Source organism: Lissotriton helveticus, chromosome 11 (genome assembly GCF_964261635.1).
Source record: "Lissotriton helveticus chromosome 11, aLisHel1.1, whole genome shotgun sequence".
NCBI lineage: Eukaryota > Metazoa > Chordata > Amphibia > Caudata > Salamandridae > Lissotriton > Lissotriton helveticus.
The window spans coordinates 968,862,186-968,881,373 of record NC_136072.1 but is presented as its reverse complement, the minus strand read 5'-3'; positions in this window follow the sequence as shown (position 1 = coordinate 968,881,373).

The window sequence follows — 19,188 nt, the reverse complement described above, 5'->3', positions numbered from 1 at the left end:
TACTCAGTGCGATGAACTTGCAGGGTTTTTTGTGTGCAAGGTGGAGACTATTTATAATAAACTTCCCACTGCTAGGCCCCCCTCAGTTACTGCCAACTTTGATAGAATAGATTAGCTTGAGGATATGACAATTATTCCAGAATCAACGTTGTGCTCCTTTCCTTCACTTTCGCTTTCTGAGACTGAATCTCTTTGTCTTAAAATTAAATTAGGCTCCCCAGCCGATTCCTTGAGACCAGACCAACTTCGTCAAGTTCATAATTTTATTTTACCAGCGGTTAGGGAATTGATTAATCTATCACTGTCCTCTGCATGATTGCCTGCAACATGGAAACATGCAAAAGTCATACCTCTTTTAAAGAAGCCTTCCTTAGAGCCTTCGGACCCGGGTAATTTCCGCCCGATTTCCCAGCTCCCTTTTTTAGCTAAGGCTACAGAATCCTATGTAAATGCAGTCTTGGCTAAATTTGTAGAGCATAATAAAATCCTGGACCCCTCACAAAATGGGTTTTGTCCCCGCCACAGCATCGAGTCGGCGCTGTTGGCTGTGACCGAAGACATCCGTTGCAGCCTAGATGTCGGGAATTCTGCGGCCCTGATTCTTTTGGATGTAATTGCCGCTTTTGACACTGTATCCCATGACATCCTTTTATGTAGGCTGCAGGACATCGGGGTGAGGGGACCGGCCTTGGCCTGGTTCCGTTCTTTTCTTGAAGGTCGAGCCTTTCACGTTGTTGTACCACCTTACTGTTCGCAGGTGCACACCATTAAGCATGGGGTCCCACATGGCTCGATATTGAGCCCTGCGCTCTTTAACATCTATGTTCAACCCCTAGTAATGGTAGCAAAAAGTAGAGGGTTGTCATTGGTATCATATGCCGATGACACCCAGCTAGTTATTGCGTGCTCAAATTTAAAGAGTATTTGTTAGCAATTGCTGAATGGATGACAGCAAATTGCTTACAGCTTAATGCTGCTGAGTCAGAGATTCTTGTGCTAGGGAGAGATAGTGCTCTCTGGTCAGAACAGTGGTGTCCTGATAAACTCAAACCAGCCCCACCGCCTAAAGAGGCAGTTAAGAACTTAGGTTTTTGGATAGATAGTGATCTTTCTTTTGATACCCAATCTAAAGCTTTAGCATGGTCCTGTTTTGGACTCCTAAGGGAATTGAAACCTCTGCTTGGATACTTTGAACCACAAATCAGCCAAACCATTCTGCAGGCTACAATTTTAGCCAGGTTAGATTATGGCAACTTCCTTTATTTAGGTGCCAATAAATCTTGTATCTTACGCCTCCAAAGAATTCAGAATGCTGCAGCACGCGCCCTGTTGGCACTCCCCAAGTCATGTTTGGTATCTAATTTCCTGCCTATACTTCATTGTCTGCCAATAGCTAAAAGAGTTCCGTTTAAGTCTGTGTGTGTTGCCCACAAAGTCTTGGCACAACAAGGCCCTCCAATCTTAGGGGATCTGTTAGTTCAATACGTCCCAAATCACCCTCTGCACTCTGCCAAGTCGTGATTGGTCTGTACCTCCCGATTTCAGAGAGCTGGAAGTTGTTCTTCTAAGGTCCAGGCGGCCCACCTATGGAATTTCCTCCCGATCTTTCTTAGAGGACTTCAGAACCATCTGGCCCTTCGAAAGGCTATAAAGACCTGGCTCTTTCCGGTGTAATCTGTTTCCTTTGTATATTTGAGCGGTGTCTTGGCATTTGTTCTTTGGGTAGTGCTGGGTCGCCCCATTGCGGGGCAGCTATGCGCTGTATAAATTCGTAAATTAAATACATTTCTACCTAGATACATTCTTACATTCCTGAGTCATGGCCTTCTCAAAAATGTCGCACGCGACGTCCGCTGAACGTGCGCCGCACTTAACTGGTTAAAAGGAAGTATGTTATCTATGTTTATTGTGAAGGTATTGTCACATGGTGTAAGATTTAAAATGGTGCTTACGATTGCAGCAAAGTTACTAGTGAACAAGGACCTTTTGGCTCCGAAACGTGCTGATTTTTCTTGCCATTGAATAAACACGCTTTGTAAGCAATCGTTGGTCCGTGGCGTGTTGTTTTCGTGAGAGGAAGAAACATCACTGGTTTTGGATATATATTGGTGTAGATGCTACTAATCTGTGAAATTTATTTGCACTTTACTGCACTAGGACACTTTAAACTTTGCTCTGTAAAATTTTGCACTTTAGCACCTAGCACTTAAGAATATATATATATATATTTTTTTAAAAGATAGGCGTAAAAGAGAAAGAAATAAATAGAAATAAAATGGATGTATAAAAATTGAGGTAAAAGAAGAATGATAGAAATAGGATGTGAGAGTATAATTTATTCCTGAAAACATAAAAATTTTATAATATTGTTGAAAATTATTTATCGTAAAAACTGTGCAGTGAACACAAAATGACTGTGTAGTCAACATGGAATATTAAGAATCATGCACAAATATAGTGTCTTTCAAGCTGTTTAGTTAGCGGTTTAGTCGAATTGCCGATTTTTTACTTGTAATGAAATAAGGACTGCATAAGATACAATGTATGATGTGAACGGGTTGGCCCGCTTTAAGACGTTTGCCAAAATGCGTTGGCTCACACTTCATATGGTGCTTATGAAATAATAAACACATATATTTAAACCTGTCGTACCGCTCGTGACTACAATCCCGTGTCACAACAGTCGCGCCTAAAATTCGATGCAGTGGTACAGTCTTCACAGCTGGATCGGCTGTTTTAAACTCAAAATACTTTATCCTCGAAACAAAGATGCACCAATTGGCAGGTTCTGAAATACTTTATTTGGCAGTGCAGCAAACACAGAAATTGTTGCCAGAATCGTCAGACCAAAAACAATTCAGACTTCCCAGCCCTTGATCACTTGCCAATCCTGAAGAATCCCAAAGTAAAGGAATCGAGGGATGGTTCGGATCAAGCTTAATCATCAAATCTCTTTGCTGTGGCCAACCCAATAAACATGAACCATCCTTAGCAACATAGACTTTTGATATAATGGATTGACCTTTAAAAGATAAAGTAGAGGAAAAATACCCAAGTACCTCAATTGGTTTTTTACTGTACCCAAGCAACCTTATGTCAGAAGGTAGCAAAGATACATCTGGAAATTCTTTCATAACTTCGTCACCTATTAAAGTGTGCTTTGCACCAGAATCTGCCATGACTCTTATAAATTTGGAGCCAATCTGTAACATACAGAAAGGTGTATCCTTTTTTTCCTCTCCAATTTCATACACAGCAAGAAGGTCCTCATAGTCTTCATTATCACTATCCACTACTTGAACATCTGAATATTTGGTACGTCTAGGGTCAGAGGAAAAACTTTTAGGTCTGTTACGACTTTTGCACATTCTAGAAAAATGGCCTCTAGATCTGCAATAATTGCAGACTTGACCAATTGCAGGACATTTTTTGTCAGTTGCGACGTGGCCAGGAAAACCACATTTAAAACAAACTACTTCTTAACTGAAACTTGAATTCATTGATGAGGTAAATGTTGGTTTGCTAGAAGAGTTTTCTACATGTTTCTTTCTGACAACTTGAACCTCAGAAATTGCAGGTCTTTCCACAGAAGGTTCTTTCGACTTCTTTTCAGATAATTCTTTTATGCCTAATTTCATATCCTCAAAACGATGTGCAATGTCAAGAGCCTTAGAGAGAGACAAGTCTTTCGCATCAAGTAACTTTTCCTGTAGTTTTACATTTGCTACATTATGTACTAATTGGTCTCTCACCATTTGATCGTGAAATTCTTGATAATTGCATTTGGCTGCCAAAATTCTTAAGTCTTTTACGAAGGAATCGATAGGTTCAATAGGTAATTGCTGCCTACTCAGAAATTTATGACGTGCCACAACTTCATTGACTTTTTTGATGAATTGTTTGTCGAGCTGCATAATGGCGTTTTCGTAAACATCAGTTTCTTCTTCAGATGAATTGTCTACAGCCAGAGGAGGAAGATGAGAAAGAACTTGCCTGCCTTCGGCGCCTAGAGAATGCTTAAGAATGGCAAGTTTACGCTTATCAGTATAATTCTCACCTCCAATAGCCTCAAGATATGCCTCAAAACCTTCACGCCATTGTTTCCACTTCAAAGGTGGTTCGCCTGGACTTGCCAAAAATGGGGGAGGAGCATTGAAACTTTCCATGTTGATGGAATGTAAATAATAATAAAAACAACGACTTTAATGAAGTTTGGATTGGTTTGGTTAATTGTCCTTTCTTAGAAAAAACAAAAGACAGAATTAGTAGAAGACTGGTGATTATTGTGATGTTATAAGCAATTGTAGTCTAAACGTAAAGTCATAGTCTTGCGAAAGTCATTGTTTTAATACTCAATTGAGAGAAGGCAGATCATTATGATGTAAATATATTCTGAATGAAAGAAATCAGCCAGGAAACTCTTTGTGAGGTTGCCAATGCGTCATAAAGGAAACGTTGCTAAGCGACGCTTTGTTATGTTTCTTGAGAATCCAGACGATCTCAGTTGCGCTTGCGTTACAAAATTGGATTAGTACGCACGCGCGCTGTTGAAAACGCTAAGCGCGAGGCTGAGCGCATGCGTCAACTCGCGCTGCCGGAGACTGGACGCGCATTTATCCAAAAAGAGCAAAAATAGAATAAAGTCTCACCGCTAGGCTGGAAAAAGCGGGATTTCCAGGAATATAGGCAGCAAACCACAACGGAGTGTCCGATCGACACTTCAGGAAGAACAGTAGAAGATCTATGCAACGGCAATCGTGATCTGGTTATACCAGGGCTGCAGGCTCCCAAAACGCGTGGATGTGTTTCTCCATCGTCGCCAGTGAAGAATCCCAAAGTAAAGGAAACGAGGTAAGCAGGAAAGTGAATATAAGTTACTTGTTTATTCTGTAAGTACAGGTCATAACTATAGGAGCCCACGCCAACCGCCGCACTGGAGTCCTCTACACACAGAGCGTTCCGAGTTCCAGGAGCAAGCAGCTGTCTCGAGCCCACACGAGGATACCACAAATCCGTGATAGTTACCACCTCCCTTAACTCTCCTAGATATCTCTTTGAGGTCATAGATTCTTTAACTTCTCCTCAGGTAGTAGATTCAGTAGTGGAATCACAGGATCTTTGCGATAACATATCTGCCTTTTTCTCATACAAAGATCCTGGATATCTATGTTACGCTTGAATCTCTAAACTCCTGCATGGGACCTTCTAATCTTCTGGCCTCCTTTGGGGTCGGGAGTCTGCCCGGTGAGCAGCTCCCGAGTTTTTTGTCTTTTCCTTCTTTATCACCTGAGATTATGCCTCAGCTTCTAGACAATATTAAGTCGGGCTCTCCCTTAGACTCTTGCCCGCTTAAAGTACTGAAAGCCTGCCAGGAAGTGGTTATTCCACCTCTCATGAAGGTTATGAACCGTGCCATCTTGGAGGGAGTCTTCCCCTCCCTATGGAACACGGTGGTTGTAAAACCGCTTCTGAAGAAACCTACTCTGGACCCAGGTGTCTTGAAAAAGTTTCGCCCCATCTCCCTACTTCCCGCTCCGGCAAAGATTGTTGGAGTCCTATCTTAATCTCCACCTTAGCACCTACCTCAGGGACTTTGCCCTTTTGGATAGCTCCCAATATGGTTTCAGGAGACATCATAGTACTGAAACTACTCTTACTGCAGTTGTTAATAATATTCGCTCTCAGGTCGACAAGTGCCATACCACTCTTATGGTCCTGTTGGACCTTACAGCGGCCTTCGACACTCTGTCTCCATCTATACTGGTGCCTCGTCTCAGGGAGATAGGAGTCGGGGGCCCCGCCCTGAGTCTTCTTGCCTCCTTTCTTAATGAAAGGTAACAGAGAGTGAAACTAGGTCAGTTTCTTTCTGCCCCTAAACCTGTGCACTGTGGGGTCCCTCAGGGCTCTTCATTGTGCCCTACACTTTTTAACATCTATGTGGCCCCCCTTGCCAGGGTGGTGACATAGACATAGATGACAGCACCTCCAACCCAAATGATCTCACCACCCAGAGTCAGATGGAGACACCACAGCAGCAACTGTCGCAACAAGATACCCATTGAGTCTGTCACTTGCTTGTTTCACTCCTCCATTATCTCTATTTTTCGAAACTAGATGCAAAGGGCGGGCCCGTCTGCGCCTATCAGAGCCCAGAGGAGGCTGGCCTAGACTATCCCTCTGAGACCTGCTCCTGGAGAACTATGGGCTTGATTCACTAATTTGACATGGGAGCCAAGGTCAGTGCATTAACACTCTGTTTTGATCCATTGCCGCTAAGTCCATGCAAGTTGCTCTCATTTCTCCGTGATCTCACACAACCTTACTTAATTCTGCATCCACCAATTCCTCTCCCTTTGTTCTGGGTAGCCACCTATAGTGGGCCTAAGTGACAGGACAGAACGTGGCTAAAAGCTCTGAAGGAGGTCTGGACTGTTCCAATGTGTCATCTTTAAATATGGAGACGTGAACCTGTGTGGGGCAAAAACAAATGCCCCCCCCCCCACAAACTGTAACGTCTTTCCAACCAACCTCCATCAACAGCATACTCCAGGCGACAATCAGTGTAGTGGTTACGAAAATTGAATTGACTGAAAGGCGCTTATCACTATCCCCGGATTTAGCCTTACCCCTTATCAATCATAACGCCTCAAGCTCACCATCAGCTTTGGCTTCGGATTCTCCAATGCCCCAGCCAAGGACTTTTGCAATGGGTTGAGAGACATCCAGTGCTGAGTTGCATCCGGAGGGTGTTTATCATGGTCCTGCTAGAAAAGGGAAACCCAAACCAGCTGCAAACATGGGGACTAAACGCAAGAAGCATGCTGTAGAGCATTCAGTGAATGGTGACCCTGGGTAGGCTGGGACGGGGCTTATTTACAAGTAGGCAAGGAGCAGCCAGCTTGGGTGACCAACCTGGTGGTAGATCTACAGGTCCAAGTACAGTCATTGTTAAGGATGAACTCAACACTTTGATGGAGCGGGTATACAAGCTTTCAACCTTGATCGAGTCCTGTGTTGGCAAGACAGAGGCAATTTTAAGGGGGATTGAGACTGTGAATCACCTGAAACCCCAGGTAGGCCCTCCAATACCAGGTTGGAACCCACATCTATAAATAACACAACACCCACCATAAATACAAACCATACTAACCAAGAGGGTACAAGTAAACGTATGAGTAGCCAAGCCAGGGCAAGAACAGATGATAGTATTTACTGCCAGGGGCATACTCATGGGGTGGAGGCTGGAAGTAATCACAGGGCCCTGTGCTAAGAATGTATCTGAAACTCAACCACCACACCGAGCAATGTCAGGAGGAGAGTTCGCTTTGGGGAATCCTGCCCATCACAAGAAAAGTTGGCCTCCCTATACCAAACAAACGATGGCATCCCTATTTCTCTCTAAAATCTTTGATAGTCACCAAGATCTACTATCTGCTATGGCTGACATTTTCCAACCCAATAAAAGATTAAGGGGAACTAGAAGACCACGTCACCCGTGGTACAATGATAGCTGCAGTGTGGCCTAGTCAGATCTTATCGCTGCTATTAAACTTAAGGATAGGCTTTTAATTATAGAAAAACAGGCAGCCCACAAAAGTACCATTGATGAGGCAAAAAAAAGCTGGGAGTGGCATAAATGGGATACCCTGAATAGGGACTTGAATGCTCATGATATGAGGTCCTTTTGGAATGGGGTAAATTCAGGGTTCCAAGATGGAAACCTGGCTATAGAACCAAATATAGGGGCGGATTAATGGAAGTCACATTTAGAATCCTTATACCTAAGGGTGGAGGACGAGGATGGGCCTGTTGGCAACATACATACCCCCCTCGACTCAATTTCTCTAGATGCCCCTCTGATGTCCCTCAAGGAGATAACTGACTCATTGAGCAGGGTAGCACCATCTTAGGCTCCAGGGCTAGACAAGATCTCTGGGGACCTCTTTAATTCTGAACCTATTATTTGGGCCCCCTACTTGTGGTCTTTGCTTAATGCTATCCTGAAGGGAATGGTGATTCCTACCACCTGGTCGGGGCCGAAATTATACCAATTTTTAAAAAGGGATCTCCGCTCCTCCCCGCTAACTATCATTCTATCAGTTTTATTGGCGTAAGCCCAAAAATATTTGCCCGCGTACTCCTGTGGCGACTCCAGAGCTGCATGGTCGAGCCCAATGTCCTTAGCCCCCTCCAATTTGGGTTTAGAGGAAAGATCTATACAATAGAACACATTTTTAGGCTACAATTATTACAGTGAAAATCTGTGTGCATACAGGGTAGCAGCCTATATTTAATATTTGTGGACCTAAAATCTGCTTTCGACTTGGTACCAAGGGAAAAACTATGGGCAATCTTATTGGCTTTGTGAGTCCCAGCATACCTCTGTCACCAGCTGAAACGACTACATGAGGGCAATTTTGCCCAAATCAGGTATGGCAAAAATGGTGAATTCACAGCCCCCTTACCTGTAGAAAGAGGTGTATGCCAAGGCTGCGTCCTGGCCCGACCCTTTTTTGCCTTTTCGTTAATGGCTTAGTTGAGTCATTGATCGCAGAGAAGAATATCGACGCCCCTAAGCTGGCGAATTGTAAAATACCGGCTATAATGTTCGCCGACGACACCCTCCTGCTATCAAAATCACCCATGGAAAGTCAGAGGGCCCTTGACATTTTCAATTTTTTTTGTAAAAATAGGGTCTGGAGATTAATTTGCAGAAAATTAAGTACATGGTATTCAATGCTAGTAATAGTACCGGGCCAAATCCCTGCCAAGATGGTAGACCATAGGAGAGGGTGTCCATTTGTGAGTACCTTGGTATTATGCTCACTGAAAAAATGGACTGGGTGTGCAAACCAAGAAAGCACGTTTAAAGCTGGCCCAGACACGGGGGGACTGGCAAAGGTATACAGGAGCTTTACCCACAAAGTTGGTGGCCCGGCGGTGGAAATTTATAAGCTAGAAGTGCCTCCATGAATGGTGCTGAAATCTGCGGTCATTTTCCATCTGGCTCTTTATCGGGAATTGAGAATTCCTTTGTTAGGCAACTAGTGGGTCTTTCCCCTAACTCCCCACTTGCACCTCTCTGAATGGACCTGGGATTAGACCAATCGCAGACAAAGCCGCTTTCAGACCTCTATTATTTTGGTGACGGCTGTGGAGCACCCCGGAATTGGCTGCAAACAGGTATGAGCTCAGTGAAGTATTGAGTCTACAGGATGTGGCCAAACTACCATGGCTGGCTTACATTAGGAATACTTGTGTGGCCATGGGTAGGAGTAACTTGTGGTCAACGCAGAAGAAACCTGCCCCGTAACTTCTAGGAAGGACCTGAAGGAGAGTTATAGGGAGCATAAAAGGGGAGGTCTACATCTGGCCCACTGACCTCAGGGTTTCTAGAAGTAAAATATCAATATAGACTAGAACCTGTCCTGGATGACATCCAGCAACTCCTTGCCAATAAATTACCTTTTCAGTTCATACATGGAGTGCTCCCGTTGCTTGCTTTCACAAACAAATGGGCGGGTTCATCTAATTTGGGTTGCCCAGCCTGTAACAATGCAGAGGAGATGGAATATCATGTGATATTTTTCTGTCAAGGATACAAGAGGGCCAGAGTCCGATGGCTTTTACAGCTATGTAGAAATGTGGGGACCAGACACTGCAGTGAGGTCTTTAGAATATTGAAATATGACACCCACATGCCTATTGTGTTCTCAATATCACGTTTTCTATTTTTTATGTGATGTATACGTAGGGCTATCTTAAAGATGAACTCATAGGTTTGGCCGGTATATTGGTATATATTTTATAAATGGGGCCCAATCTTCTTTAAACTTTAATGGAACTACTTTATGACCTTTTAAACGATCTTTTTTTAACTATGATGCGTTGTATTTGTTGTTTTTATATTTTTCCTTTTTATACACCGTTGAATGCTGATAGGAGAGGGCTGCTATGATATCATCATAAACCCCGGTACTGGATTATTGTAATGGCCTTCGTGCGGCTCATGTATTGCACATGCACTTTATTGAATATGGGCTAAGAACAACGTAAAGGCCATTATGCTGCTCATGTATTGCACACTTTATTGGATCCTATATTTATAGGCTAGTTCCTGGCCCGTTGAGGCAGGTTTGTGGGATAGCCGAGTGTTTTATGTATTATTACTGTAAGTTTACACCATTTATGTGTAATTCAGTGCCTCACACAGAACAATGATCGTTTTTATTTAATCGAATGTAATGTACTGTATTTTTACCTGTGCTTTATGGCCATACAGCCCAAAATAAGGATCTTTGATGATCTTTGATGAATAACTTGGGATTCAGGGACTAAAGGACTTCGGGAGTTACCAGTGTCAGTGGCACCAGAAAGAAACAAATACAGGCTACTATTACAGGCATGTTTAGGCAAGAGGGGCTCTACGAACCCAACCACCCAATTGCACATTTGTACAATGAGAAGCTGCCTAATATGTTAGCACGGGACCTCCCCCTTTTTCTTTTGTGGAAGGAGTGTTTTTTAAAATATTGTGGTGGCCATCTGCCTGAAATGGAAGGTTTGCTGCAGGATCTATTTTGCCAGAGTTGCTTATCCTATACTCCATCATGATCTGGTGCATTTGGTTGACAAGCTTTTCAGCAGAGTGCTGTTCATACTATCCACCTGACGGCAGACATGTGGACCAGTTGTCAAGCCACTGATTTCATGTGAATCACTGCACACTGTGTCTCTCTTGTGGGGGTTAGGCAACAGTTATCTAATGGTCTCAGCACTGAATCATTTTTTAAGGGTGTGCAGCGGCATGAAACTCAATCGATGTTCACCACAGAGAAATCCCAAACAGCTGCAAACATCTTGGAAGACTTTGACAGAAAGTGTTTGAATCGCTGCAACCCAGAGGTCTCAGAATTGGGGTTGTTGCCACAGACAAAGGCAGTAACGTAGTTAAGGCAATGGCGGCTATTTCAGGGACCTCTGTTTGGCGCATTGCATCAACCTTATTGTGCAGGACTTCTAAAAAAAGAAGACCTTGTCAGGCAACATACTGGCCACCTGCAGTAGAATTTGCACTCATTTCAGCCATTCTTTTAAAGCCGAGATGCAGTTGAGGGTCATTCAGTGTGGTAATAGAGTACCAGTTAAAGCCCTCATACAGGAGGTGCCAACATGTTAGAACTCAACCTATTACATGTTACAACTAATGTCTGAGCAGTAAAAACTGATCAATGAGTATGTCATTCAAAGAGGACAGGATGCAACTGGGAAAAGCATGACCATTGGGATAGACAAATAGGGCATAGTCAAATTCCTGAAAGAGAAGCTATCCTGTTAAAAAGGGTGTCTGAAATGTTCGCAGGTGTGAACAAAAACAAAGATGTGCATAACTTGGTTCAGAGCTTAATCCTTCGCTTGGCTGATAATATAATGCTGCTAAGAGACATTGTTTTGTGCAAAGAGTACATCTGTGCCACAATACTTGATCCACAGTGCAAACAATACTGGCAACATTCTTTTTTTTTAGACGGGGATGTTTCACAATACCAGATGTGGATTATTGAGTGAGCCAGAGACCTGGAAGAAGAGCGGCTGGAAATGACAGTTCCACTCCTGGAAAGAAGTTCTGGAGTGCTGCCTTCAACTTCTAAAAAGGGCAGTCCTGTTGTCTCATAGCAGCCAACACCTGCAACAAATACAAGGGCCACAACAACAACAGGAATACACTTGGCCCCAACCTATGCATTAGCTTGGTTTCAAGTGACATCCAGTGAAGAAGCGAAGGCAAAGGATTTTGAGCACGTGACAGCACCAATGACCATTTAGAGGATGTTCCAGGACATTCTGTATGACCTAAGAGAGGTCTATGTTGATTAAAACACATAGGTGTATTGGTATGGGAAGATGCGCCAATGACCAGAGGTCATGAGGCTGTCAATAAAGAATATGGCATGTCTGGTAGTCAGTTTGTCTGCTGAGTGTGTGTTCAGTGCAGCTGGCGCAGTTGACACAACACAATGAGAAGGACCAGTCTCTCATATCAAAATGTGCAGAGATTGATCATGATCAAAATTAACCAACACTTCATACCACACAATTACACCTATCTTGAAATACCACAGAAGGAGGATGTGGGTAATTGGTCACACTCAAGTGTGTTAACTTCTGGGCGAACCATCTGAGTTGAGGACAACCTCTACTTGTTTGATTGAGTTCGCCACATAGAACTTTTTAATTATTTATCGTCACTTATGCAGTGAAGAAACGTCCCCATTCACTTCAAGGACAGTGAATTCCTGGCTCTCTCTCATGCCTCTCCTTTTTTCATACTCCAGCAGGGCTGCCCCAGTAAAGATCATTTGATTTACAAGACTGCCAACTTCCAATTTGTTGCTGGTATGAAAGAGGAGATATAATAGTGTGCCTACCTACCACTGTGCTTGCATTGGAACTATTGCACTAATTCATGAATTTTTATTGAGTGATTGTGAGTAATGAATGATGATTCATGTGGTGGCAGACAGTGGGGGGGGCTGTTCAACTAATGGCATAGCAGCACTTTGTGTGCCAGCGCAGGGAAGAGCACAGAGATGCGACATATTGTTGTAAATATGTTGCATCCCTGTGCTTCGAAACTAACGCATTGTGGTGCAGCAAAATGACTTGCAGCACTACACTGCGTTAGTTTCTCATAAATAGGGGTCTTTTTCTCATTAAATCTATATTACGTACTGGTGGTGGGTCACCAGCAGGAAGTTATAGAGAGGACCTTGTTTTCATAGGAAAAGCATGTTTTGACTTGCTTATAACTTTGGTCCCATTTGATGAATCATCACAAACTTCTTTTTAAAAGTGCACTGCTGATTCTAGTTGCGGAGTGATCCTTGAAGCGGGGGCCGAGAAAAAGGAGGGGTAAAGAAAAGTGTGTTTCCCATGTTTATTTCCATAGAGATTTCAGACACGATTACAGCCTGAACCACTGGACAGAACAAAATTTGGCTGAAAGGGAGCTCCAAAAAGCACCCTTTTTATATTTGGTGAAAATGTGTTCAGTAGTTTTGGAGACATTAAAGAAAATCCAAATTTGTTTATCTAGGTAACTATTTCACGATGAATCGCAATTGCATGCACCAACAGGAATGCCGTGATTGGCAGGCCGTAACCTGTGTAGAAAGTTGTTGCTGCCATTTTAAGTATTGGGACGCAGTCCCAGTTGCTGAATCTAAGGGTGAAAGTGGATAAGGGGTCAGGGTAGAAGAACCCTGACCGAATGGCTGTCATATAGCGGTGTTTCAGAAACCCCTTATGTGTAGAGTACATCAAAAAACTGTTTATTTGACCCACATGCTATATTTTCAAATTCATTGTGATTCTCAGTTCGCCCCCCTTGTGTAACGTTGCCATGAACTTGCGAATATTGCTGAAAACATGTAAAAAATATATATTCAGTCCCACTCACAGATGCACTTAGACACTCACGCCTCCATTTATACTTTCATTCAAGGAGTTATGCCCCCTCACACACCCACTCAAACACATACGCACCTACTCAGAAACTCACTCAGACACTTACACACTCACTCACAAACCCACTCAGATACTCACACACCCACTCACAGACCCACTCAGATACTCATAGGTCCACTCACAGTCAGTTGCACCCACTCAGGCACTCATATACCCACTAACAGAACCATCCAGAGACTCTCACACCTACTCATAGACACACTCAGACATTCACACTGTCACTCACAGACCTGCTTAGAGTTTCATGCATCTACTTGCAGACTCACTCAAACACTCATGCACCCACTCCCAGACTCACTCAGAGACTCACACACCCACTCACAGACCCACTCAGACAGTCACAGACCTACCCCACACACCTACTTAGGCATTCAAGCACCCACTCACAGACCTACTTAGACACACACACACACTCCAAGACCACTCACACAGTCATGTATCCATTCACAGTTCCATTCAGAGACTTCTGCACCCACTCACAGACCTACTTAGACACTCATGCATCCACTCACAGACCCACTCAGAGACTGATGCACCCACTCAAAGACCCACTCTGACATTCATGCACCCATTGACAGACCCACTGATAGACCAATGCACCCACTCACAAACCCACTTAGAGACTTACACATCTACTCACAGACCCAGTCGGAAAGTCATACACTTACTCACAGACCCTTTCAGACACTCACACACCCACTGGCAGACCTAGTCAGAGATCCATGAACCCCACTCAGACACTCATGCATCTACTCATAGATCCAGTCAGACATTCCTGCACTCAGTCACAGACCCACTCAGAGACTCATGCACCCACTCCCAGACCCATTAAGAAATGCATGCACCCACTCACAGACTAACTCAGACACTTATGCTCCCACTCAGACCCACTCAGATTCTCATGCACCTACTAAGAGACTTATGTACCCCCTCACAGACCCACTCAGACACTCATTCACCTGCTGCAGTTGAGTTGGACAGTAATGTGCTGCTTCTAGAATTTGGATGTGAACTGATGACCTGCTGGTTCATGGGGGTGTTCTAAATGGGCTTGTTATGGAAACTCTGCTAAGAGAGTGTGGAGAAAGGGCATTAAACAGGCTGTAGTCTGTTTGTTGCAAAGTATGAAGAGTACAAGGCTAAATATGCTGCGAAGTTACATGATGGGCCACAACGAGGGTCATGGCGCATTCGCAAATACGCCCAAAACCACTACCAGATTGGGCTTCTTTATTGAAGTGCAAGAAAAGGTCAAGAAATAGTGACCATTGGAAAGTGAAATATGAAAGGAATGTTTTGATTTCCTACTTTTGAGAGTATCTCTGAGTGCAAAGTCGAAAAGATTGCCATTAGTGGTTCCTTTGTATGAGAGTGGTATACCATTCTTATGCTTAGTTTTTACATTTTTTCTGAGACTTCAGTCTCACGACAACATCAAAAAAGTACATAATCAACCAACTCAATTTACAGGTATGTGAATTGCAATGTAGTATAAAATAAATATGATTGCAAAGCCATTTGTATACATGAGATTGATAAAAGTGTGTAGGATATATACAAAAGAATTGTGAGTGGATGAGGGGATCTGTGAGTGGGTGTTTGAGTGTTTTTGTGGGTTTATGAATGGGTATTTGTGTGTCTCAGGGGTGTGTGAGTGAACATGTGAGTACCTGTCTGGGGCTGAGAGTAGGTGTGTGAGTAGTCCTTTCATCATGTGCTGACCTGGAACTGTAGAGTGTGTGTGTGTAGTTTTATGGCATAGTTGAGTGGGCATTAAAAACTCCTTGCTGAGCTTTAAACTTGTTTTATTATGTACCAGTTATCCCTTACGCAGGGTAAGTCACAGAGCAGGTTGAGAGAGAGACAGAGGCATGTTGATATTCAGTGACATACTCATACAGCACTTATGTTTGCAGCAGTATAAGAGGTACTTGCATACACATTTATGAAAGCCAACACTCAGTTATAGAAGCAGTGAGTAATATATACAACCACTCACATAGAAATGTAGGGCCTTATTTACAAGAAAGTGCTGCAGCGTGGTGCTGTAAGTCCTTTGGCTGCCACACGCTGCAGCCCTTTCAAAGTACAGGGATGTGTCATATTAACAGCAATATGACGCATCCCTTTGCATTTCCCTGCGCTGGTGCACTATCGGCTGCCATGCGCCACGCAGGCACCCTTGCACCATAGTGCAATGGTGCCCGCATTGTGGGGAGACTGCTTTTGTGCATGAAGCGACACCTTCTTGCTCATAAACAATCACAAGAAGTGACTTCCTCATTCTATGTGTGCTGTAGAATGCAGCACGCATAGAAAGAGTAAACAACTAGAAGAAATGTAAACATTTCTCCGCTTTGTGCCTCGCTATGCCTCCCCTGGAGTGGCATAGCATTCTGACGGATTTCAAGGTTTACGAATTCTCGTAAATCTGGAAATGAAGCAGAATACATGGTTGTTGCGTGTGAACACCCACAGCAACACTCATGTCATGCCCCTTTCACGCAAAGTGTTGTGGGGAGGGGCCACATTTACAAGGACACAAAAAGCCACGCAGTTTGGCTTTACTTGTCCTTGTAAAAATGGGTGACACATTTGTGGCGCAAGGAGCTTGTAAATAAGCCCCAGAGAGATTGTGACTTAGTTGCTTTCAGATGCAGCGACATGCTCAAAGAGGGACTGATAGACTTATTTAGATATGTACTGAAGCAGAAATATTCCTAATCACCCGTGCAGACAAGTAGCCGTAAAAATATGTGCTGGGCCAGCTACTGCAGAGCCTTTGCATGCAATATTACTGCTGGGTCGAGTTGTCATTTAAAACTCATTTACAAGCTTTAAACTTCCCTTCAACTACATATAAGTCACCCCTAAAGTAGGGTGTATGTAGGCCATAGGCCAGGGTACTATGTGCTTAAGATGTAAGGCATGGACTTTGAAGTATTAGTTAGTCGCTTGCGCACCTCCACATCCCTATGGCCAGCTAAACATCCAGTGTACCAGCCATACTGCAACTCACATATGTATTTACAAAAGCGGAGTTACTCACCTAGCCAGTCAGACAGAGACAGAGGCAAATACACATTCAGTCACATGTCCATACAGCACTTATAAATCAAACAGTAACAGAGCCAATTGCACACACAATTATAAACCCCAACACTCAGTAATAAAGCTAGTAAGCAATATATACAGGCAGTTACACACATATATAGCGACCCATAGAAAAACTAAGACAGCTAGTCATATAGCTTTATTGTTACTTACACATGCAGTACCACACCCAGGAAGGGACTGATACCATTATTTGAATTTTTATATAAGTACTGGCATTCCAAATCAGCCATCTAGAGAAGTGGTCCTTTAAACGTGTTGAGCCTGCTACTACAGAGGCTATCTGTGCAGTATTAATACAAAGTTGAGTTGGCATTGAGGACTGCTTACCAAGCCTTAAACTTTCTTTCTACTAGGTATAAGTCACCGCTAAGGTAGGGTGTATGTAGGCCATAGGGCAGGGTGATATGTCTTTAGAAGATATATACTTTGAAGTTTCATTGAGTCACATGCACACTTTCAGACTCATATGCCCGGCTAAACATCCGGTGTCATACCCATACTTCAACTTACATACATATTTACAAAAGTATATAGAGTTTGGAGACACCCCCTTAGCCAGTCAGACAGAGACAGGGGCACTTACACATTCAGCCACATGTCCATAGAGAAAATGATGTACTCAGGAGTGATCGAGACAGTTGCACACACAATTATAAACCCCAATACTCACTAATACAACCAGTAAGTAATTCATATTGCCAGTTACAGACCCATAAAGATACTGAGACGGCTAGTCATATTGCGACATAGTTACTTACACATCCAGAGTAACACTCAGAGACAGACTAATACACTCATTTACATTTGTACTGAAGTACTGATACTCCTAGTAATGCATCTAGACAAGTAGACCTTTAAGCATGTGTTCAGCCTTTGTGTTCAGTTTTACTGCCAGGTTGACCTGCCATTTAAAACTCCTTGCCATGCCCTAAATTGTCTTTTTTTCTAAAAATAAGTGACCTCTAGGGTAGGCCATAGATAGGTGTACACTGATGCATACACTGACACACTCTAATGGTTACAGTACCATAGCCACACACACATTGAGGTATATACTAACACACTCAAGCACACACACCCATGCAAACTCCAACACACCCAGGCATGCACTGACGCATACAGTAACATATCCAGGAACACACTTATCCATAAACCTACATATCACTGACACACTGATGCATATAGTGACAAAACTAGACACACGACAATGCAAACAGCGTCACTCCCAGACACACACTTATGCATACACAAACACACCCAGACAAACACTGATGCAAATAATGACACAGCCCCACACACACTAATTTATACACTGAGACTCCCAGGAACACCCAGATGCACACACTAACACATCCAGTGGCACACTGATCCATACAACTAAGATACACATACACACACTGACTCATACAATGGCACACCCAGTAGCCAGTGATGCGCATGCTTACACAACCAGATACACTGATGCACGCAGTAGCACACACAAGGAGATACTGATATATACACTAACACACCCAAGCAGGCAATACACTGATACACCCAGGGACACACTTATACATACACTAACACACTAACACACCTAGCCACACATTTATGCATACAAGGACACACTCAGTCACACACTGACCACACCATAACACACCAAGGCACACACATATGCATATACTAACACATCTAGAGATACACCAACAAATGTGCTTTATATCTATTAGTAGTATTGTACCAGTTATAATAATAAAACAGTAATTTTTCACATATGTTTATCTAGATTAGTTATTAGCTGTAGGTAAAACAATTGATTAAATAATTGTAGTAAGTGCAATGCATAGTGTCACTTATTTGTACAAATATGCTAGGAAGTTTTTTTCGACAATCTATAAAATTGTTTTTTCCCCACTGTTCAAGGATAAATCTATATACAGAACATCATTTATGATGTACAAGTATGAAAGCTGAGAACAGAAAAAAAGGTAAAATTAAATGTTTTACTATAATGTGATATACTATTACAGAATAAAGAATGTGGAATGTTTTGTTTCTGGAATTTTGTATCTGTAATACTAACGTATTTATGTTCGATTTCTTTTTCAACAGTGGTTGGAATCATACATCTTTAGATGTGTCAACATAATCATAGTGATACACAAATATTTCTTTGATATACCGCTGGAGAGGGCCTTAACCCCTTCCGTGCGGGGCTGTTTCCCCCGCTGTGCTGGGGGGCGGGGGGCGCGTACAACGCCCCGGTGCTCATGATGAGGTCAGCTCGTCATGAGCTACGGCGCTCCAGTGCTCATGACGAGCTGAGCTCCTCATGGTCACACCCGTTCCCATGGAACGCTCAGCACAGCAGGGGAATCAGCCCAGCATGCGAGCGTTCCACGGAACGGGCGAGGTCATGACGAGCTGAGCTCGTCATGAGCACCGGAGCGCCGTAGCTCATGACGAGCTGACCTCGTCATGAGCACCCAATGGGTTAATGCACAAAGAGCTCTAGACTTGTTTTGCCACCACTTTCTTTTGCCTGGAGGTGGTATTGAAAAACTC